Genomic DNA, 25,016 nt, shown 5'->3' with positions numbered 1-25,016 from the left:
CGCTTGCAGTGAAAAAAAAAAAAAAAAAAAAAAGGGTAAATTAAGGCAGAAAATACATTGCCCTAAATTATACATTTCGTCAAGTATAACTGCAAAACATCTTGTTCTCACCTGGTAATTTCCTAGTAAACGCAAACATTACGGCTAAATGGTTCTCGTCTACAAGATAGACAGCTGATACGTCAATTGTTTGTGAAGGCAAGCGCAAACTAATTGGCACATTACCAGGCGACGCCTCTAAAGCAAACATCGGGGCACTTATTAAAGGTAGAGTATAAATAAACTAGGTCTTTAGTGGTCATCTACATTACATGCAAAAGACTCCATAAAAGGCGAGATCTGGCCTCAGTGGCCACACAATGCCGTTTTGGAAGCCAAAAATCAGGACTGGATCATAAACAGAAAGAAAAGTATTAAAAGGAAAGATATGACTTTTCCAATTCACTCCTGGTTTTGGCTTCCAAAGTGGCATCAGGAAACCTGACTGCTTAGTCATACCCTTAGGCCCCTTTCACACGGGCGAGTATTCCGCGCGGATGCGTGAGGCGAACACCCACCGCACTGAATACCGACCCATTCATTTCTATGAGGCTGTTCACATGAGCGGTGATTTTCACGCATCACTTGTGCATTGCGTGAAAATCGCAGCATGCTCTATATTTTGTGTTTTTCACGCAACGCAGGCCCCATAGAAGTGAATGGGGTTGCGTGAAAATCGCAAGCATCCGCAAGCAAGTGCGGATGCGGTGCAATTTTCACGCATGGTTGCTAGGTGACAGTCTATTCACTGTATTATTTTCCCTTATAACATGGTTATAAGGGAAAAGAATAGCATTCTGAATACAGAATGCTTAGTAGGTGATCAATTGAGGGTTAAAAAAAAATAAATAAAAAAAATTAACTCACCTTCTCCTCTTGTTCGCGTAGTTCCCGGTCTCTTTACTTCTGGTGATGGACCATGTGATCTGATGTCACCAAAGGTCCTTTAGCCCACAGCTCATCATTGAAGTAAAGAAGAGACCGGGAACTACACGAACAAGAGGAGAAGGCGAGTTATTTATTTTTTTTAACCCTCAATTGATCACCTAAGCATTCTGTATTCAGAATGCTAGTATTTTCCCTTATAACCATGTTATAAGGGAAAATAATAACATCTACACAACACCTAACCCAAGCCCGAACTTCTTCACAGAAGTTCGGGTTTGGGTACCAAACATGCGTGATTTTTCTCACGCGAGTGCAAAACGCATTACAATGTTTTGCACTCGCACAGTAAAAATCGTGGGTGTTCCCGCAACGCACCCGCACATTTTCCCGCAACGCCCGTGTGAAAGAGGCCTTAGGTATTTGTTAGAAGTTCGAATACGTTTTGATGAACTGGCCCAGTTTTTCCCCAAATTCTGTCATACCATTCTCAAATTCCAACACTTGAGTCAGATGATTCAACTGGGTAATAACTTGATCAGCGAGTGCTTTGCAACACTATGTTCAATGCTAACTCAACCCCCAAGATGGCCCTTTCACATGTGTAGGAGATGCCCATAAAACAAACGTGAGAGAAAGTGGGTCCTTTGTTAGGTAAATAAGTGGATACCTACCTATACATATCCTGACCAGTCTATAGCGATTCAAACACTACATTTCCCTGGTTTCATGAAATTACCTGAAACAAGAATCGACAGAAACCGTATTTGCCCAAAGCAACTGGGCCTGTTACACATGGGTGAGACGAGGGAACAATTTACTAGGGATGGAGACAGAACTGTTGAAAGACATCAAAGCACAGGACAGCAGCAGATTTGCATACAAGGCATGCTGGCTCCAGACCAGCATTCACAGGTTAAGCATTAGAGACAGGAGCTGAAATACCCAATCCTCTTATTAGGAACAATGAGGTTACCACATTGCTAATTTCCTTAAAGACAACACATTGAAAAACCTTCTGTCCCTAACGAAAAATACTAATTTCATTAGTGTCCGAGCCAAGTCAATTTATATCACGTTAAAGGTTTGCTAAAGGAATGTTATCGTGTACATTGGAAGGACAAATGTTTTTTTTTTTTTAAACCCCCACTGGTATATAGTCATGATGTGCGGTTAGGAGGCAGCAGCCAGTCAGGTTTGCAACCAAATATTCAGCTCAAAGCCCAATTCTAAAGTATCACTCGCTGGTAAAAAGATATTAAGAAACTGCTGCACTGAGGAGCCTCTTGTCTCAGTGCACAACACAGACCTCCCAAGTGTCAGTCTTTGGGGGGGGGGGGGGGTCCTTATTTGTGACCAAGTCCCTCTTTGCTCCATAAATGTCCATCTTTTTAATCGGAGGTATAGATTTTCATCATTACATTTACAATATCGATACAGAATGTGTTTGGCTGGTTCCCATGTGCATATTAGAGCCCTCCTTGCATATTATGTCTTTATTTGATGCTATTTGAATTTGAGAAATTCCTATATTCAGATAGTTAAAAAAAATATATAAATTCAGAAGAGAATATGCAGGGAAAATGGATCTTTCACACAATGAACCATGTGTCCCTCTTTAAATGTCCAAAAAGTTGGGAGGTATGACAACAGAATACTGACTCGCGATGTAAAGATGGTGATGAACTTGGTATTGAATACAATCTGTTGAATACCATTTGGTATTTCAATATCTGGGATTGCAAAAGAGAGTTAGACCAGCACCTCCAAACTGCATCACTGCTATACTTACTATATGAAAATTAGAAGCTCTTTGCACACAATTACTGGGATTGGCCAGATCACATATTTGCACTTTTATTTAAGGTGAATGCTACTAATCATATTATACACTACTCGCAATCTGCACCTGAAATACCCCTAATATAGGGGTATTTTAGGAAAATAATGGTCCATCCTGTGGTCTCAATCCCTAAATATATGCACCATAACATGATATTTATACTCACTATTATATATGGAGACTAAGAATAAAAAAAATAAAAATCCAAAGCTGGGGAGAGAATGGGCAGGGCACACCTAAAAAAAAGCCAAGCAGTCCAATCCAGCTCCCATCACACAATCCTGAGACCAGGAAGGCAGCACACGCTCTTGACTGCAAAGTGAAGAGAGGTTTTAATCGTAATAGTCTAATCCATTGATGCAATGTTTTGGCTGAACGTAAGCCTTGTTCCAATTTGATAAACGCTCATGTTTGACCAAAACATTGCAATCAAGAGCCTTCCTTCTCTTTTAGAAGCAGCAAGATACCAGCCAACTGAATAGTGCTTCAGTCTACAGATATCTTGCCCGACTCCAGGCTCAGGTCAACAAAGCATGGGTGCTCCTCTCAATGACAAAAATCCAACATACCCAGGAGCTCCCCGACCACATAAATATTTGTACAGCATCTATATATCTGTCAAAATTACCAGATTCAGACCATATTTTATTTTTATTTTTTTCAACTGCACCAACAGGCCAACTGTAGTACTATTCTTTATGCCCTGTCACTCAGTCAAAACTATTTTTTTTTTTTAGAGTCTGGACAGACGAGGTCACCACGTAAAGTGTGGACTAATGCCATGAAAGTCACTGAGTTACTGTGCTCTAGCCAACTGCGTGTGCAACTCAGCAGATAAGGGCCATTACTTACAGTACTTTCTATATGAAGGGATAAGCCATAGGACCCAAAGAGGTCTAAAGCTGGATTTACACGGGCCAACTGAGTGGCCGATTGTCAGGAAGGAAGAGTCCCGACACTGCAGTCTGCTGCTCGTTCAGTGAAGGAGACGTCTGCATTTACATGCAGCGATCTCCTTCACTGTAGGAGGATGAGGTGTCGTTATAGCAATCCCTTGTCCTCTTGCAGAATCATTGTTTCTGAGCAGATCAGTGTTTAGACAACACAATCTGCTGCCCAGAAGCTATCGGTGGTGCCTGCATGAACAAAAGGATCACCCGTTGAACAAACATTTTGCTCGTTCATCGGCGGCACATTTACATGGCCAGATTTTGGGAATGAGCATTCGCAGGAACGGTCATTCCTCATAATCTGTCAGATGTCTTGCAGATAACAAGTATAGATCAAAGATTTTGTGACTTTCGTTTGCTACAAAGTCATCACTGTATATTACATGTGAATATATGACCTAAAGAGGCTTGCCCATGAAGGTGAGCTTAAAGACATTCTGTCATGAGATTTTACCCCTATAACCTAAACATATGCTCATGTCCGGAGTAATAATAAGACTCCTAAGCTGGCATTATTAAACGTCACTGTGACTTTATTTGCACAAAAAACAGGTTTTTATAACCCGTCAGTCACTCACTTAATGTGCCCAAGGGGAGGTCCGTTAATACATGGTGCCTGGCCGCACCCCTCGCCGTCCGGTGCCCAGCGCCGCCTTCCCTAGCTCAGCGCCGCCTCTGCAATCCTACCCGTCCCTCTGCCAGATCCCGTGCCTGTGCACTAGGCTCAGCCTGATGCGCCGCGGACTCCTGAGCCAGCTGATGCGCATGCGCACTTCGCTCAACGAAGCCGCTGCCAGGAGTCCACGGCGCATCAGGCTGAGCCTAGTGCACAGGCACGGGATCTGGCAGAGGGACGGGTAGGATTGCGGAGTCGGCGATGAGCTAGGGAAGGCGGCGCTGGGCACTGGACGGCGAGGGGTGCGGCCGGGCACCCTGTATTAACGGACCCCCCCTTGGGCACCTTAAGTGAGTGATTGACAGATTATAAAAACCATTTTTTTGTGCAAATAGAGCCACAGTGAAGTTTAATAATGCCAGCTTAGGATTCTTATTACTACTCCGGACATGAGCATAGGTTATGGGGTAAAATCTCATGACAGAATCCCTTTAAGGTGGATTGCATTTATGTGATTTGAAAGAGTAGAGGACTCCGTATTATATGAAATGGATCTGTGACCAAGGAATGATAATTTAGCAGGATGAAAGATCACAATAGATGAGAAACTAACGTTTCCTCGCTCACCGTTTAAATCATTCATATTTATTACATCTCGCGAGACTTGTTCAATTTTGTTCGAATTAACGACTTTCGGTACGATATTCACTCCAATATAGGCTTAATACAAGAATTAAAGACAAATAACTTCTTATTGTGAAATGATCACAGATTCCTATGGAAAATACATTGGAAAAAACCCTTGTTTTACAAATCGGGATGCCAAAAACATGTCCATGTTCTGTTCTCAACCGTAAGAGTTAAATCCTTACAACTTCTCAGGATATGCTAAGAATAGCAGTATAGCTTAATCATGTCAACATCACCTCAGTATATTTCCTGATTTAACTTCCCTTATTAATCAGATCGTACTGCGGTTACTTCAGGTCTTCATACACTTTACAGCTTTATGACCGCTTACAAGTAAAAGGTAAATGTGTCCTTTAATGCAATGTATAAACGCTGGATTAAAATGTCTAAAGCTTTCAGTTTGGCCTTTGGTCAAACACTTTGGATTTTAGGAAGGAAAATCTACCAGGGCTGTAATTTTCTTCCAGAATGTACAGGAAAGAGTTTGAAAGCCTTGAGACATACAATGAATAAATGGGTTGGCAATAGGACAGTCAAGGCTGTTCTTTGCTGAATTGGCTGGTGTGTAAAGATGAATCAAAGCGTGTACTTATTAACAATAGCTGCTTAGTGGACCAATCTAAACAGAAACCCTTTATCCACAGATTTTATCATCTATATTAACATATTAAAAATACAATTCATTTAGTCTTAAATGTGAAGCATAGCCAATGAGGACATTTTGCAGAATGATTTAAAAATGCCTTTGTGGGCGGGGTAATCAGGACTCTTGTAGGAGTCCGGTCAGAATTATTTGCCTCTTACTCAGAAGTCCTGCCCCAATCATATAATATATCACAAAGCTCAGCTTCTCGTCATCATATCCTGCTCTCAGCTAGGGCAGCAGAAACCATCTGACAAGTTCACTTTAAAGGGAAGGTGGAATTAGAAAATGACCCATTATTTAAATCACATTTTTATGTTAAACACATTTTTAAAGGATTTTTTATGTTATTTCTAAAATTTTCCATGTCAATATCTATATAAAACAAAAACCAGATAATCCTGCAGTTTTCACATTGCCCACTAAGCCTAATAAGCATCACTTCTTGGTCTGTACAGATCATTTTACTTCAGTTATCTGCATATCTGTCTTTCTAATCCTGCCTGTAATGATATCACCTCTGTGTACAGATAAGACAGGATCCACAATTCACAATAGGTGATTGTCAGAGCTTGTCTTTTGCTACCTTATACAATGACCTCTGCACAGGTCCCAGAGCATGCCTAGAAAAATCTTCCATAGAAGTCAATGACGTACCCTCCTGACGATGGGGCTGCCATAAAGCAATTTTCGTTCTAAATGTTGTTAAGAACAGCTCAGACAAGATGGCAGCCCCCATGATCATGATCAGGGAAGAGAATAAAAAAAATAAAATCTGCAACCAGAAAATAAAAAGAAAAAAAAAAAAAAAAAAAAAAAAAAAAGGATTTTAACTGGCAGATCAATTTTTGGTGACCTATTTCCTTTAAGGCTGCACCATTGTATAGACCCCTAAAGTGTAACTAATAGCTGGAAAAAAAGCTGATATATTCCAACGAGCATAGTGGCGTTCCTCTCTGCAGGTCAACAGAGTTAAATGCCATCATTTGACCAGTTCAGGTCTCCTTAGACGCATGACATTTCGAAGACAGAAAAGTGGAAATTTTACACAATTTTAAATCTGTAAGTACAGGACTTGTCCCAAATAAGCGCCCAAGGTATAAAGAAAACCAAATGCTTCCTAGACTTTTCTTGAGCCAACGAGTAACAGCTGTAACACCCCCGAGTGGTGTTGCCACTCCTACACCCTGCTGCTGTCCTTAATGGGCTAACACAACGTCATCTTGTGTATTTATTCCAGGTCCTCCACACTGTGCATTTCTAATGTTATGCAACTATTTATAACATAATATGCCTGGTTCACCAGCAGGTGGCAGCAAACATAGCAGAGCTGTACTTGGGTAGAATGAAGCATTCCATTCTAACCCGCCTCTGTAGGAAAGTGGGCTAGTCCTATATCCTGCAGGAAGGGTGGGGACCAGTTAGAAGTGGTTCTAGTGCTGGTACTAGTGGTAGTGTGTGTGTGCTGGTAGGGACTCCATGTTGGAGCTCACCGGATTCTACCACATCCCTTGGCTGAACATAAGCCCGACCAAAGAGTGAAGCACAGCATCACGAAGAAATCAAAGACACTAATTAAGCTAGTCAGTCTAGCAGAGTTGAGTTTGCCTGCCATTTTAATGCTAAAGCCTGCTGGAACCAAGATGAAGCCTGAAATCTGTTTTGGAAAAACATTTACTCAAGTAAAGCTGCCATTGAACTGCATCTCAAGGTCTGGACTCGTTCTTACTTAATCCCTCAATTATTACCTTTATTTATTGCTTCGGAGCCAAAGGCTGGGGTCCAGCTGTATCCAGGTAGGAGCACCGTGACACACACACATTTGGGCACACCATTACTCCACTCTGCATTTCCTACATCTGGGATGCGGAATATAGAGTGCCCTGAGGTGCGGCCACCTGTTGCAATCTTGGCGTCGCGAAACAGGATCTACTTTTGCGCCTGGAAGTTCCCCCCTCTCTGTAAAACCCCCTACAAGAGACTTTATAGCATCCACTTACTGCTGGAGAGTGTGAATCTACATCAATTGCAGCACTGTGGCAAAACAGGGGTTAATCGGCCATCTTGGATTTGCGCATCCTGTGTTGAGGGGAAGACATCAGTATCAGAACCCATGTCTGACAGCAAAGATAGCACCCACTTGAACCTTAGCGATCGACCAGCTCCACCAGCAGCTGCAGCCACATGCATCATGTCTCTTACTATGCCAAACTACTTTGGGGCACCTTGGCTACCACGTTATTCAGGAGAAGCCCTCCAAGAACATCTGCAGTATGACGGTGATCTACTCAAAGAGGATGACACATGGCAGAATGACCTTGCCCAATGGAAGGCTCACAGGAGGAGAGCATTACAGGACTTGATAAAGAAAGAGGAAGAATAGAAAAAGATGGAGAGGATGCTTAGTGGAGAAGGTGACTTATCAGAAAGAAGAAAAAGCATAAAAACAAAGAAATTGTGGAGGAAAAAGAATGCAGAGAAAGGGAAATGCATGAAGCCTACAAAACGCCAAGACTTCCTCTCAGCCACCTGCTGAAGACAGCACACCTGGTATGACACTACCAGATCCTCCAACCACTGAAAGTTACCTATCCACTATTGAGGAGTCCACTGATACTGCTCCATGCATTCCGGAACCACCACTGAATGCGGAAATTCTTGCTATGAAATACCAAGGGTCTATCCTTTATTGTTGTCTAGAGAATCTGTCACCTACCAGGAAAAAGTCAAGGCCTACAGAGGATCCTTCAGAAGACAGTAATCCTTAAATTCCAAGTTCTGCCACAGAAGGCCACCAGGAGATCGCAGATTAAGTTTCTGCTGAAGTTGCAGCTGCAGAGAGCACCAGAGCTAGCAGTGACAGCGATGAAGATGTTACACAGCTTAAAGAACGACTTTTGCTCCCTCAAATATGGGACCCAGGAGGAAGACTTTCCAGCCCTCCTGTAAAAGACCTCATGCTGTGAAAAGAGAAAAAAAATCAAGACTACTGGAGCCACATCTTGGACTGAACTAAAAGGGTGAGAACTTGTTGGCCCATTTTCAGTTTTTGTTGCCCTGTTTGGTCCTCACTCAGATGGACATGGTTTGTCAGGACTCTCCCCATCTGCAAAATACCTCCAAGTTGGGCTCAAGAGCGACAATCGCTTCCCCCCTTCTCAGGTTGGTTGGGTGGGAGCCCCCTTTGCAAAAAGGGTTCTCATCAAAATTTACTGCCATTTTATATCATACCCTATGTGGATTACAAATATTGACTACTACCTCATGAGCATTACAAATGACTTTGGCACTATTTGTTCCAGTTTGGTGCACTTGACAAGCCAAGCACTGACACACAAAAGACATTTGGGCCACACAATTACTCCACTCTGCATTTCCTACACCTGGGACGAGATTTATAGTAGGGCCATGGGGGGAGTCTGCCCGTTGCACAGTCAGCACCAAGATATTAGAAAACTATGGACGCTTTAGGCTAAGGCAACGAGGCAGCTTGTGGATATTTCAACATTAAAGGGGTTCGGCAGCGCTACAGTATTGATGACCTATCTTCAGGATGGGTCATCAATATCAGATTGGCAAGGATCCTACTGAAAACACCATTGCCGTTCAGCTGTTAGAAGTGGTAGTGGCACTTGTGCGAGCACTGCTTCCCTGTCAGTCATCTCGCTTTTAGAGGTGTTGCAGTGCAATTACAACTGCTCGTCCCATTAAAGTGCAGGTAATTTTGCAGTATAAGTTTCTTCAACCAGTTGATCACCGAGGGTGCTGGTAGTTGGACGCCCACCATTCTGATATTGAGGACCTCTCCTGAGGCACAACCCCTTTGAGATTGCAAATATTAAGTTGCCATTTGCACCTAAAGACAGCAAAGGTGGTCACACAGAAATCCAACAGGATGGTGGCAGCTATGGGGGAGACAAAATAATTAACATCTATCTTGAGGAACATACGCAGTTTGTTTTGTTTTTAAAGGGGTTGTACGACCCCCACAGCAATTTTACTTAGGCTAGGTTCACATTTGCTCAACAGGCAAAAACCGATGTTTCCCTATGGGCATGGTTCTCACCTGAGCGTTTAACAGCGCGTACGAACGCGCTGTAAAACGCCCTACGCCCCAAAAAGTACAGGAGCTTCTTTGGGGCGTATTGTCGCGCGTTCCCGCCCATAGACTTCAGCAGGAACGCGTCTAAATGGGCGTTTGCTTGTTTACGCCCGATACAAACGCCCGAAAAAAACGCTTATCGAATACGCTCAGGTGTGAACCCAGCCTAAAGTATCTGAAAGTGCTCAGTCTAAAAATAAAGACAGTTACCTAATCACTGGTTCTCTGAGGGTCCTGTCCTGCTGCTGTTGGTCTATAACAAAAAAGAAGAAACCAACCAATAACCCCCAAAAAAATAGGAAAAAACTCAAAATATATACAGTTTTATTAATAAAGTTTACACAAAAAAATAAAATATATATGACGTAAGGCACAAGGTCATGGGAAAACGGGGGACCACATTTGCCCCCACCCTCACACGTACCGCAATAACAGGGAGACAAACCAGAAAATCTGAGAATCAACCACACATAATGGGCCCGATTATAAATACCCATATATTACATATGACCAGATACATACCCAAATAAATAAATGTAAATTGTATCCACTGCCACCAATACTATGTCAATGTGACCGCGTAAAGAATTGACCAGCCACCAATTACTAAAAAGCAAGGGGTCTGGTCACAGCTGTACAGACTTATGATCAGGCGAAGACACAGCAGTGGTAGGTATACTACAACAATCACTTAGTCATATTCACACGAGAGAAAAGACATAAGAGTATCAATTACCCATGATGTGTGGTAGTGCCGGATATCTGGGCAGAGCAGTACCTAGACGCGCGTTTCGCCAGGAAAAGGCTGAGTCAGGAGCTGCTTTTGGTCCCCTGTGGAACGGAAGTGTGATGTCTTGTCCACCTCTGCAGCCATTCACTGGCCTCAGCAGTGACATGTCCCCAAGTGGCTCATGATGTATGAGATGTTACACTTCCAGTCCAAAAGGTAACCAGAACCAGTGGGGACAGTACCCGCAGCATCAGAATAGAGGGGGTAAACAGGTAGGTGCTTTTTTTTTCCGTTAAGTTGAGCACTTACAGGGCCATAAGTAAAATTGCTATGAGGGTAGACAACCTCTTTAAACACCTTATGAACTCAGCATTCTTTCCAAATATAGGAATACCATTTAATATTATGACGTATATTTAAGTGGAACATAAACATGATAAATCGTAACCCTGTGTTTGTCACCCTACACAGGTTACAAAAACATCCAGCCTAGAAATTACTGTTGTAGGCATCCTCCAAAGTCTATTGTTGGTGTGTACCTGCCTGTTGATAAGCCTGTTAGATCAGGACTACCCTATTATATCTTAACATCACAATTTGTAATGGATTTGCAAAGAAAGAAAAAAGGTAAATGTTTGTTTTAGAAAAATGACATTTGTTTGATTAGGCTAATTCAAGGCTTGCTGTAAATGGCTTAATGTAGAGTCCTGTATTTACTAAGGGATAAGAAGAAAGAGTATGATCATGGAAGGCCTGATCCCACCGGTGACGGGATAACCAACTGTAGCACACACATCGAAGCATGCCAAGTCCACTGCCGGTTATTTCAGTGGTCAGCATGCATGACAGAGACACACACACACAGAGACACACACAGACACTTGTCAGGAAGGAAGTGTTCCTTTCCTACAGTCAGCTGATCATTCAATAAAGGAGACCACTGCATTTACATGAAGTAATCTCCTTCACAGAATGAGGATGAGGGATCACTATTGCAAATTTGCGATCGCTCATCTTCACACAGAATCATTGTTTCTGGGCAGCAGACAGGATCATCTGATGAATGAGCTTTTAGCTTGTTCATTAGGTGATCAGCAGCACATTGACAGATTATCAGGAACGAATGTTGGCAGGAACGTTCATGCCCGATTATCGGGCAGTGTAAAGCCACCTATAACCTATAGAATTCTACAGTAATTTGTCCACCCCTGTACAACAATGATATTTGATATATATAGCAAGTAGGTCAATACAACGTCTAGTTCTCCATCAATCAGCATACATGTCACAGCTAAAAAGGTAATGTCAGCTGGGGATCAGGCTTCTAAACAGATACTTCTTCACATTCCATCTATAGCACACATGTAATAATGTGTATGTTCTAGAATTACAGGCCACAGAGTGAAAATCCAAAGCCTGAAGGAAAGAATCAGTTCTGCAGCACACCTCCACATATCACAATTAGATCTTGGATCACATCATTTTTCTTTTCAATCACTTTATAAATAGGTTTGTTCTGTGTTAGCCAAACTCAGTTCCTTCAAAACCTACTATAATAAATGTGCACTGGAATAAAGCAAATTATGTATAAGAATCATATGTATTGGGGGATCCACATATCATACATAGTTTAGGGTTACTGGTTTAACTATGCATTCACGAAAGAAAGTTATCCAAGAGCTTATCGTTTAAAGACCAAACAAAACTATTCAGATAAAGGTAACAATGTACTAATATTTCCCTTCATGATAACATGTGTCTACATTTTTACACCCCAGTAGTGCAAAACCCAAAGAAGTAACCTATTTACACAGTTTTTTTTTATGACTGGGTGTCCGATATGACCAGCTGGTAGACCACTGGATTTGAGAGCAACTGATTTGGTTGAATTTTATGAGTCCTCCAGGAAAGGCCAGTGTTGGAGGTGTCTAGATGGCTTTAGGCTACTTTCACATCTGCGTTTTCAATTCCGGTTTTGAGATCCGGCAGAGGATCTCAAAACCGGAATTAAATGGCTGTGTTTTGTCCCCATTCATTGTTAATGAGGACTAAACTGGTCAAGAGGCATAAGTATGCATCTGTTCCGTTTGGTAGCATTTTGGTGCTGGACACGAAACAGTTTGTGCCCGATTTGCAAATCGGAACAAACTAGATCCAGCATGAAAATCAACGTAAATCAATGGTGCTGTTTTTTTTTGTTATTGAAAAGACTGGATCCAGCAACCATTACAATGATTTTCAAACCGGGTCCGGACGAAATTGATGCATCCGAATGTATTAAATGGCATGGATCTGATCTGAAAGTAGCCGTACCTCAGGTCAAATGGTGATAGTGGAACATTTCCCATATAGCTAGGCTTCAAGAGCAACCAAAACTTGGAAATCTCAAAAATATCATAACCACTATATATACACACACAGCAATTTAACAAAATAGTAGGCTTCCGAAAGCAAGAAAACAACTGTCTTCTCCCTGAAATTCCAGAATTTGAGTTTTTACTGTTTACGGTTTAGACCCAATGTTCTAGTTAATAAAAATACTTGGCGGACACCCTTGTATATTACTGGGAGAAAAGCACTAGTGTTCATCTGGTAAGCAGCAGTTTACAGGCTGATAGTATCAGACAGCACTGATTTCACTACATATAGAGCAAGCTTCAGATAACAGTCTAATTTGAACAGTTTTCGACCTATGTCTACAAGTCCATCTAACCTGACCACAAAAACAGTTCAGACTGGTTCATGGATCTAAAGGTGGATTTAGACGGAACGATTCTGTAGCGTTCCTTCCCAACAGTCGCCTACTCATTCAGTGAAGGAGACCTCTGTATTTACATGCAGCGATCTCCTTCACAGTACGAGGAGAAGGGATTGCAATTCAGATACAAATTCATGGTTTTTGATCAGCAGATCACCGTTTAGACCACACGATCTGCTGCCCAGAAACTATGATCGGTGGTGCCTGCATGAGCGACAGGATCGCCCAATGAACAAGCATTTTGCTCGCTCATCAGTTGATCGGTGGCACACTTACATGGGCAGATTGTTGGGAATGACCGTTCCTGATAATCTGGACGATTACTGGCTCAAGTAAATGCAGCTTAACTGACCCCTAAAGCCTACAACATTTTGTTCATTCCTAATCTTCTACACAGCGATAAAGAGATACGGTAAGTAAAGCTCTGCATACATTGTACTCATATCTACCACTTCGTCCATATGTGTTTAACGCAGGCCAGTGACTGATATACAGTGGCACCCACAGTTAAATGGATAGATATATTATATATATATATATATATATATATATATATATATATATATATATATATATACACACACACACACAATTTATTTTATTTTTTTCTTCAAGATGGCTGTCTGTATAGGAAGTTGCAGAAATATTCATAGAAGGAATCCTGCATCTGGTAAGAGGCACTAGGCTTACTTTATTATGATATCCATTACAATGGAACACTTGGTCAGTGACTAGCCAAAAATCTGCATTTTAATGAATAACCTAATAAAGTAAGTCTAGTGCCTTTTACCAGATGCAGGATTGCATCAATGAACCTTTCCACGTTTGCCTCATGGTCGGAGTAGGACGGCTACAGGTTTAATGAACCCGTGTTTTTCTACCTCCAGCACTCCATCTGTTGTGAAACTACGACTCCCAGCATTCTCTATGCACTTCTATGGTAGTTCTGAGAACAGCCAAGCAAGTGTGCACACTGGGATTCGTGGTTCCACCACTGCTGGAGTTCCGGAGGTTGTTGAGCCCAGCTATAAGAAAATTGCAGTCTGCGGTGCTTTCCTATACAGCTGGATAAAAAAAAGCTGGCAGACGGAGGCCAAATGGACACTGTCGGAATAGAGCCTATCGAAACATTTAGGTAAACTTAAGGTGCACTTAGCCTAAAGCTAATTTTCATATGTTAGATTTTTCACAAAAGTAAAAACCAAAAGTTTCAGCGACACCTACAATTGGACCAAATTTTTTTTATATTCCTTCTATAAATTTAGACACTGGATTCAGCAAATGTTATTTGACAGAGAATTAAATCACATGTTTTCTGAAAATCTGGTAGATGATTCATTCCAAAAGTTACTGCATCGCAAAGATCATTGTTTTGACTAAAGTAGCTGCCTTCTAAATCAGAGAAGAGATAAAGAGGTCAATGAAAATGATTTGTCTCCAGCAGCGATGTAGAGAAGGCTAGCAAGTCACAGATATTACTATAAAATGACCAAAAGTGGAGTATAGGTTACATACCATAGAATAATCGTGAGCCTTAAAAACCATCTGCTTTGTAGGCAGATGTTACTGACCACCTACATCAAATACCGACCCCAACAACATGGTAGGATCACCACAAGCAGGTCTACAAACAGGAGGGAAAACAGTCATGTCACGAAATTAAAATACACATTGTAGGTCAACTTCACATCAGATTCCATCTCATTAAAGGGGTTTTCCGGGATTTTAATATCGATATCCTATCCTGAGGATAGGTCATCAATATCAGATCAGTGGGGGTCCGACACCTGGCACCCCCACCGATCAGCTGGTTGAAGAGAAGGCCACGCTATGTGCGAGCACAGCCTCCTCTTCAACCAGCTGGTTGGACCCCCACCGATCTGATATTGATGACCTATCCTCAGGATAGGTCATCAATATTAAAATCTCAGAAAGCCCCTTTAAGATTGGGTAAAATCTCATCCACTTTGCCGCTACTATAAATGTTGAGGATTTTGCGTCTAATACCACAGTGGAGAATCACGCTCCTCTGTCTTCTGTTTACATAACGGTGTAGACTTGCTCAACTCTGTTATGTAAACAGAAGTAGCAACAGTAGTGTTGCTAAGGCTCAAAATGTGCCATTTTAGAGCCATTTTTCTAATAGAAATGTACAATTTCAGTAATTAAAGTATATTACAAAAATGGTGAGTATCACTGCCCCTATACAATATATATATATATATATATATATATATATATATATATATCACACTTTAAAGGTTTCAGGCAAGAGTAGTCTTATATAAAGGTTGTGGCAAAATGTGATGGCTCTAGATAACATTGAATGGACCCGAAGATCTAGGAAACTACAGCAGAGCATTCAAAAGGAATGGTTATCCCAATAATTGCACTGTAAAAAAGCGCAATGTAATTCAGTAGATTCCAGGTCTTACAGAGACACAGCATTATAATGCCGTGCGATCTTGTAAGAGGAGCAGAATTCAGAACGGGAACTCACACTGCCACACGCAGCGAGTTTCTCACATTGAACTTGCTCATGTGTGTCTGGTCTTAAGGGGCTGTCCACCTTTTATTAAGTAATGGCCTAACTTCTTGATGGACCTTCACTAGCTGATCGGCAAAGGTCAGACACTCTGCACAATCAGCTGTTCAGCAATAACCAGTGTACGAGATGAAGACAGCTTCCTCTACTTTGCAGTGGACTGAGCTCGTCACTACAGCACAGCCACCATTGTGGGCCATCACTTAATAAACCATGGACAACCAGATAACCATAGAATAAAGGCACATTACGCATGGTATATGCCGTCTACAGATAAAATGAGTGCTGAATTCTAACAAAAGGAATGCGTGTAGAATTATAATGAAATACATAACAGTAATGATCATCTGACTATATTCACAAGAACTGATCCAATTATGTTATACAAGTGGATTTTCTGCAGAACACATTACAGACATAAGCCATTTTACGGACATTGTGTTTTGATTACGAGAATCCTCTGGTGTACCATCTCTCAGCTAATCATGCCCTATTGAAAAGCATATTCGATAATTTCCTTTGTGCCTCAGAAGAACATTACAATTTCATTGCATAACAAGGAAAAGAAAAATGAGGTGTTACATAATTTGTTTCTTCAGCTGTTCAATGTAACCATTTCAGTGATGTTCTGACACGGCCGTCTCCCTGCATATTTCACTAAAACGCATTGTACTGCAAGTTCCAAAATCACCACCACCTACTCCACCCAATAAAAAACAAGACAACGTCTGCCTCTCATTGACAGACTTACTGCGAGGCCCTGCACTCCCTAAGAAATATCTCCTGCTAAATAGCTGATCGTTGTAAACACATAAGGGTCCATTCACACATCCGTGTGTGTTTTGCGGACCCACAAAACATGGACACCGGCAATGTGCATTCCGGCACTTAATAGAAAATGCCTAATCTTGTCCGCAATTGCAGACAATAGGACATTTTTTTGGGGGAAACTGAATTGCAGACCCGGAAGTGCGGGTCCGCATTTCCGGATCTGGGCCGCACATCGTGCGGCCCCATAGAAATAATTGGTTCCACAAAATACGGACATGTGAATGGACCCTTAGTGTCAAACCCAGGATCAATAGCAGATCGGTGGAGGTCCATCTGCCAGCACCCCTACGATAGACCGTTTTGGGAAGCCTTGACGCTGTTAACTCCACAGCATACGGAGCTGGAAGCAGACCGATGTGTAGACTATGTAGGAGTTCACTTGAATGAGATCGGAGCTGCAGGATGCTGGCGACAGAATCTACACAGTGTACCGAGCCTTCTGCTGCCAGCTCCATACATTCTATATTTTCCGGTGCTGTGGCTGCTCGAAACAGCCGATCAGTGGGTTGCCGGGGTGCATACCTACATCGATCTGATATTGATGAACTATCCCGCGGATATCAATATCTGTAGCCTGGACAACCCCTTTCATTTCTACCTATTCCAATAATGGCAGATCAAATCTAGGTCAGCATTGTGGAAAGTATCTCTAGCTGATCATGTGATGCCTATGCCAATGGAAAAAAAAGTTGACAGCCATGATTTGTCGCTATTCCTTATTAACTGCCCAAGTTATTCTGAGGGATCACTTTAGACTAGCAGTACTGGAAAGTACATATTTTTTATATTTTTTAAAGTTCACAGCAGTCCTTCTAATGATGAGTCATATCTATAAATGTATAACTTATGGGATGGTTGTTCTCCACCCAACTAAACGGACAGGCAATTATATACACTCCATATTTTCAAGGTGAGAGATGCCCATACCCATTAGCTAAATGTTGGTTGAACCCACAATTTTTACAGGACAGAGGCGCCAAGGGGTTGCCCAGAACAAGAAAAATATGGCTGCTTTTTTCCCCTCACGAACAGCCTCACACCTGCCCACAGGTTGTGTGCAGTATTACAGATCATCCCTATTCACTTCAATGAAGCTGAGCTGTAATACCAAGCACAACCCATGGACAAGTGTGGGGCTCCTTTTAGAATAAAGCCTCTCTAGCCCTGAACAACCTGTATAATGTTTATAGGGACCTCCTAACGGCAGATTTCCAGAAGATAAGAATCAGACTTTTGGACTTCAACATACCAGATCCTCAAGAAGATAAGCCACCACCACAAGTGGTCTGGCATTGGCTTAGTCCCCCTCTCGGTACACATGCATGTTTAGCTGATCCAAGCATGCATATCTATGAAGGGGTCAGGTGAGATAGCTGTTGGCTACTGGCATCTCATGTGTATGGCTACCTTAGTGTGTTGAATGCATGTACTCCCTCTTCTCTTTAATCCTGTACAATGTAAATCTGCCCACGCACTTTAAATAGCAATTACCGTAGCTGATTACTCGCTCAGCCAAAGCTTTACTTCCCGACTCCTTCATCTAGGTATATCCCGGCATGCAGGTGTTTTCAGAGGTTAGAGGTGCATAAACCACTGCCTCTAGGACGTCTAGAAGCAAATCATCATCATCATCTGCCAAAACATATCTGAATGTCTCGTAGTACCAATTTACTGGAAGATGACCTCTATCGGAAACGTGAAGCATAATGTCCATGTAGCACCAGTGGTCATACATAGCTGAAAGGAAAAAAGGTGGGTAGAGGTTTCCCAGCTTTTGTAATATCTTTCCATACTGCAGACGGAATCCAAGATAACCTTGGGACATGATTTTCATACATGCTTTTTTTTTTTTTTTTAAGGCCTCATGCACATGACCATATTTTGCATCCGGTTCCAATCGGCAAATCAGAACGTCCTACTCTGGTCTGCATTGCAGACGAGAATAGCCACTTCTATTGATGGGAGAGAGAAAAATGTGGAAATCACACGAAAGGTATCCGTATTTTGCGGAACTGTGGACCAAACTACAGACACGGGCTTTAAAGGGATTGCGCACTTGAGGGGATTTTTTGCAACCACCCCCGCCTTTTGCAGGCCTGCGAATTCAAGCCTACTTAACTGCTTCCCAGCGTCTTTGCTCACCGGATGTTAACTTCCATTTCGACTCTGCTGCAGCCAATTGAAGGCTGGAGCAGTTACCTGTTCCTCTTGCGTCACATGACCATTAGACATGACACACAGGGAGCACATCACCTCTGCGGCCAGCGATTGGCTGCAGCAGCGACAAAACAGAAATTGACATCCTGGAAGTGAAGCAGAGCAGCCGAAGATGAAGGAGCGAGAGCTGGGAAGCAGGTAAGTACACTGTCTTTCGCAGATCTGCAAAAAGGGAGAGGGGAGTGTTGACAAAAATAAAAACCTAAAAAAAAAAAAAAAAAGTGGAAAACCCCTTTAATGGGTTGTTATTCAGAACTACAGTTTTAATAAGTTTGATAGAAAAAGCGCCCATTATAAGATGGAATACTTCTGAAAAGGTCTCTTGTGTAACCATACGTTGAATGTATTTGACTATACGGAAGTCTTAATTACTGTCTGCTCAATACAAAACACTCACTTTCTTCTCTACATGAACATGACAGTTTAGCATCTGTCTGGCATTTGGCTAATCATCATTATGCTGTCACATTTTTATTTTAACCTCCTTCCCAGAAAATGCAGATACACAAAAATCCTACCGCCAGCATGCCATTCTGCTGTGAAGTAAAATGTGTGTGGGCAGAGGGTTACATGCGTACTTAAAAATACCTTATACCCCCTTCAGGTTTTATTATAGAATGTAGAAGAGCACGTTTTCATGATGCCAAAGTGAGTGCCACAAGGTAAAACTTGTACTGAAGATCACGGGATTGGGGACATTAGAGGCAGACGATGTAGAGCTCTTGGGAATAAATGTACTACTTCTGCCTGGTTCTTGAGAGGAGATCTGACTTCAAGCCCATTATCTTTGATTTCCTTCCTACTACCTCTACACCTACTGTGTGACCTGCACTACATGTATTACCATGATAGGAGATCCTGTTGGGATCCATTTGATCTGGGATCTATATCTTCTTGCAGCGCTGGGGTTCTGGGTTTGAACCTGACCAAGGGCGACATCTGCCTAGAGCCTGTATGTTCTCCCTGTGTTGGCGTGGAATTTAGATTGTGAGTAGTGTTGAGCAAACTCGTGGTTTCCAGTTTGGCGTACAAGGTTCCGGTTATCTAAGAATTCTGCTATGGATTCTACTACCAGGGACTATAAGTTATGGTCCGTGGTAGCGGAATCCATAACAGAATTCTTAAATAACCCAAACCTTGTACGCCAAACTGGAAAACACAAGTTCACTCAACTCCAGTTGTGATCCCTAATGGGGTCAGGGACCGACAGCACTGCACAATATATTAGCGGTAGATAAATGAATAAAATATCAATCTTCTCTCCTAGATTCACTGCAAGTGTCAGAAGTAAATGGCGCCAAGAATCTCACTCAGTGCAACTAGTTTGTCAACTTTTTTTTCCTATCACTTATTGTAATTAGAAAAATGATGGACAATAAAGCCTTGTCTGCCCTGTTGCTTAAAAAGGGTATTCTGGTTATATTAAGTTATCCTCTATCCACAGGATAGGGGATATCTACTAGATCGTGGGGGTCCTACCACTGGAACCTCCACCGATCAGGAGAATGAGGGACCTCCTGAAATGCACGGAGCAGCCGGTCGGGCATACGCTCAGCCGCAGTTCCGCTCCATATATCTCTCTGGGAGTTCTGGAGATAACCAAGCACTGTACTTGGCTATCGCTGGGACTCCCATACAAATGAATGGAGCATCCGAGTGCATGCCCGACCGGCCATGCAGTTCCTTACGGGCGGCTCCATGGAGCCCCCATTCTCTTCACTTGTTGGGGTACTGTGGATAGGGAATAACTTGATATAATTAGAATATCTTTGTGGGTATTCTGTGCCATTTGCTATATTCCATAAGCCATGCCCCCTTGTTGGGCAAGTCTTCTGTGCGGTCCACATAGAGGTTCTGTCCACAAGATGGCTGCTGATGGAGGGTCATGTGCCCAGACATCACTTAGTCTCCTCCATTCTACCACACTGCACCCACACTAAACTCCCAAAGGCGCATGAGCAGATGGCAGGTGCAGTGTATCTGAATGGAGGAGACATCATCACGGAGCGGCCATTTTATGGACAGGACCTCTGTGTGGACAGCACAAAAGCCAATAAGGGAGTACAACTTATGAAATATAGAAAGTGGCACAGAATTTCAACAAAGGCTATATTAGTAAGAGCCCTATAATCATCTTACAAACACACTGGTCAACAGTAACCAGAAAGTGTCCAACCTCTTCACCCAGGTTAAGAAATGGACGATGTGATATGGATCTCGCACCCAAAATCTACAACAAATTCCAATACAATATTAATAAATGGGCGTTTTGAACTCAAAAAAATTCACGTGTATGAACATGCTACAGCTTTTCAAGTAGGCAGCATGCCGGTTATGCTACAGACATCTCACAGATTTTACCTTTTCAATGTCAAGGATGAGATGTGTTGCATATTGTAGAGGATCTCGAACCTAACAAGCTGGGAACTAAAAAGAATGATCTCTTTTTTACATTTCATTTCTGGTGTTCAGGTGTGCATCATATGGGGTCAGTTCACACTGGTGACAAGGGTTCTGATTTTCCTGCACCCATGATGGGTATAAAAGGTGCCCATACACCTTTAATAGCCGTCGGCCGAATTCCATGAAACCAGTGTGAACTGGTCACAAATCCTAACCATTAGATAATTTTTTTAGCGTATGAATAGACGGGGCTAAGCTCCATTCACTTGAATGGAGCTTAGCCCCGCCCAGTTAATACTAGTCGTGATGTCACTGGGCCAGCGATAAACAGTGAGAAGGCCGCGGCGCTGACTTCTCAAACAGCTGATCGGCGGGGGTTCCGGGTGTCGGACCCCCGCCGATCAGAAGCTGAAGATCTATCCAGAGGATAGATCAGTTTAAACAAACTGCAGAACCCCTTTAAAAGGACATGTATTTCTATGCAGCACCTTATACAATGTGGACCCAGGGATCAGCGTAAGCCCTTTCTGTGTTAAAGGGGATCTCCAGCCTTTTACTATTGATGACCTGTCCTCAGGATAGGTCGTAATTATTAGATTGGTGGGGGTGCCGGGTGTTGGACCCCTGCCAATCAGCTGTAGGAAGGGAAGGCGCGCGCCGTCTCCCTGCTCGCCATAAACATGGCAGCAGCGTGCGCCGTCCCCTCATACAGCTGATCGGCGGGAGTGCCAGGTGTCAGACCTGTACCAATCTGATATGGATGACCTATCCAGAGAACTCCTTTAACACAGAATGGTCCTATTCCAGTACTACAAACCACTATAAATACATAGGAGGGGATCCCTCCACAGACACGTGACTGTCCACAGCTGCTTTCTACAGAGAGATTTTTTTGAGGCAGATTTTCCCACAGGTTTTTCAGCCAAAGCCAGAAGTGGATTCATAAGGAACTGGAAATCTAAAGGAAGGATTTAGGGGTGGGCGATATAGACGATATGCAATATAAACAATATAAAATTTGGCCAATGATAGAGATTTCATTTATATTGGCATATCGGCGTCGCGGTAGAACATGGCACGCGCCGCTCTCGGTACGCACCATGTTCTCCTGAGCCCGCACAGTGGAGAAGGAGAGAGTCCCTCCCTCCCCACTGTGCGGCTGCCGCTGACCACCACTGAGAATGGAGGAGGAGGGGAGGGACTGTGGCCACTCCGCCACCAATGAGAACAGAGAGGAGGAGGGACTGTGGCCACTGCGCCAATGAATATAGTTAATATGCCTGAATACAAACGTAGCCTGCATATGCTGGCCATATCCCATACCTGGCCTCTATTACTGCGTGCCGTGATCCGCCGCAATTAACCCCTCAGGACCTACCTTAAGGGTTAATTGCGGCGGATCACGGTGCGCAGTAATAGAGGCCAGGTATGGGATATGGGTAGGACATGCAGGCTACGTTTGTATTCAGGCATATTAACTATATTCATTGGTGGCGCAGTGGCCACAGCCCCTCCCTTCTAATTATTATATTAATTGCAGGCCCCCCCCCCCCCCCCCCCCTCCACACGATTAAATCATTGGTGGCAGTGGCCCCAGGGTGGCAGCTTCTGATCGGAGCCCCAGCAGTGTAATCGCGGGGCTCCGATCGGTTACCATGGCAGCCAGGATGCTACTCAAGCCCTGCTATAGTCAGCTCCCTGCTGCTGTGTGCACTATTTACAGGGCAGCAGGAGAGTGTGAAGTCCTATTCACCATAATAGAGATCTATTAGGGTGAATAGGACAAGGGTTCTAGCCCCTAAGGAGGCTAATAGTTATTAAATAAAAAGTATATCACACATGCTTAAAATTATATTGCAATATAGATTTTAGGCCATATCGCCCACCCCTAGAAGGATTTATACTTCTTGCTGGATCCACTTCTGCCTCAAACCCTCCAAGAAACTCTGTGTGAACGTACCCTTAGGTCTCTTGCACACGAACGTTGTGCATCCGTTCCATGCAATTTGCGGTCCCCAATGCACGGGCAACCAGACCCATTCCGCACCGTAAACAAATAAATAGAACAAGTCCTATATTTTTGCGGTGCAGAGGCATGGACAGAAACACCACGGAAGCACTCCATAGTGCTTCCGTGGGGTTCCAAACCGTGCTTCCGTTCCGCATCTCCGTGATTGCGGACCCATTCAAGTGAATGGCTCCACCCCCGTGATGCGGAGTGCATGGGCCGGTGCCCGTGTATTGCGGACCGGCCGTATGAGGGCTGCAATACGGCCACACAACGTTCGTGTGCAAGAGGACTTAGGAAGAGTGGTTCCATATGGGGATGTGATTTTAGGCATTTGCAAAAAATCCAGTCTATTTGGCTAACACGACAATGAATGCCATCGCACTGGCTCGAAATGTGTGGTAAAGCTACAGGCACGCTGTAATGAGCGCAGGAACAATGTGGCGGCACGTGTGCCACAGTCAGGACCCCGGGGCTGTGAGTACAGCAGAGACAGCATTGTGACTGCAGCCCTTCACAAATGCGTGAGGGGGTAATAAAGCCGGGAGAGGAAGGAGACAGCACCGCCTCCTCCTGTTTAAAAGTTACACCCAACTCTCTCCTTCCTCCACCCTCTCAGCCCCGACACGTGAAGCCTCAATAGGATATGACATGTTAATAAACAAAGGGGAATTCTCTAACTAAGGGAATAGCCCTTCAGGTGGGCACGCAGACGTAGCAGAGCTGAAGTGGTTTAAACTCCCTGTGGCTTTTGTTTGTAAGTTTATCTGAAGCCGTATGGAAAACTATTCAACATCCCAGTGTTTTGTGCCAAATGACATACCCAGCTCTACTGCATCTGTCACACAGGATCAAAAGGTTGTGAACTCCCATCTCTGTGTACAGCATAGTCACCATCGTACACTGAAGTTCTAACCATCATGATGCTGACTACAATAACGTAACGTAATTATACACGAAGGGTTGCTATCCGTGCTCGTGTGCAGGAGAGCGCAGCACTATACTCACCTCAGGGTGATGCTAGCAGCCATGACAGACATTTAGGGTCCATTCACACGTCTGTGTGTGTTTTGTGGATCCGCAAAACAGACATCGGCGATGTGCGTTCCGCATTTTGCGGACCGCACATCGCCGGCATTCTCATAGAAAATGCCTTTTCTTGTCCGCAAATGAGGACAAGAATAGGACATGTTCTATTTTTTTCAGGATCGAAATTGCGCATCCGCAGTTCCGGATCCGGGCAGCACATCGTACTGCCCCATAGAAATGAATGGGTCTGCAATTCCGTTCCGCAAAATGCAGAACGAAATTGCGGACGTGCGAATGGACCCTTATATGGACTCTCTGCTATTTACAAGAGTCAGTGTGAACCACTAGCTGACCTGCAGGTCTATCAATTCAGGGACTGTGCGAACTAAAACGCCACCCCAAAAATTATTAAGTTACACACAGCATTTTGTGGCATTTTTCACACCGCTATATTGTGGCCAGATTCTATGTTAAAGTCTAGATTGAAATATAAAATGCTGCATGCTCCGAGTATAGCGTTCCCCCCCCCCCTAGCATTTTTCCTATAGATTTGGAAAGCCGCACACAAAAAAAAAAAAAATAAATAGAAAAATAATATAAAATAAATTGTATATTTTTAAGGTTTCTGCTTCCTGAAAAGCTGGGTGTCGACCGCACACTATCAGGGAAAAGCCATGCGGCCTAGTACCAGGAGGCTGTGGAAGCCGCAGGGGGTTCATATTAACTG

At 43.2% G+C, this 25,016-nt stretch overlaps 1 protein-coding gene across 1 annotated transcript in view; it reads right to left on the bottom strand.

Moving 5' to 3' along the window:
* The window catches only part of TLL1 (tolloid like 1), a 159,572-nt gene that overhangs the window by 131,779 nt on the left and 2,777 nt on the right, over window positions 1–25,016 (bottom strand). The window lies entirely within an intron of this gene.

This window comes from Bufo bufo, chromosome 2 (genome assembly GCF_905171765.1).
Source record: "Bufo bufo chromosome 2, aBufBuf1.1, whole genome shotgun sequence".
NCBI lineage: Eukaryota > Metazoa > Chordata > Amphibia > Anura > Bufonidae > Bufo > Bufo bufo.
The sequence above is the reverse complement of the archived record's forward strand: the minus strand, read 5'-3'. Positions and strand labels throughout refer to the sequence as shown.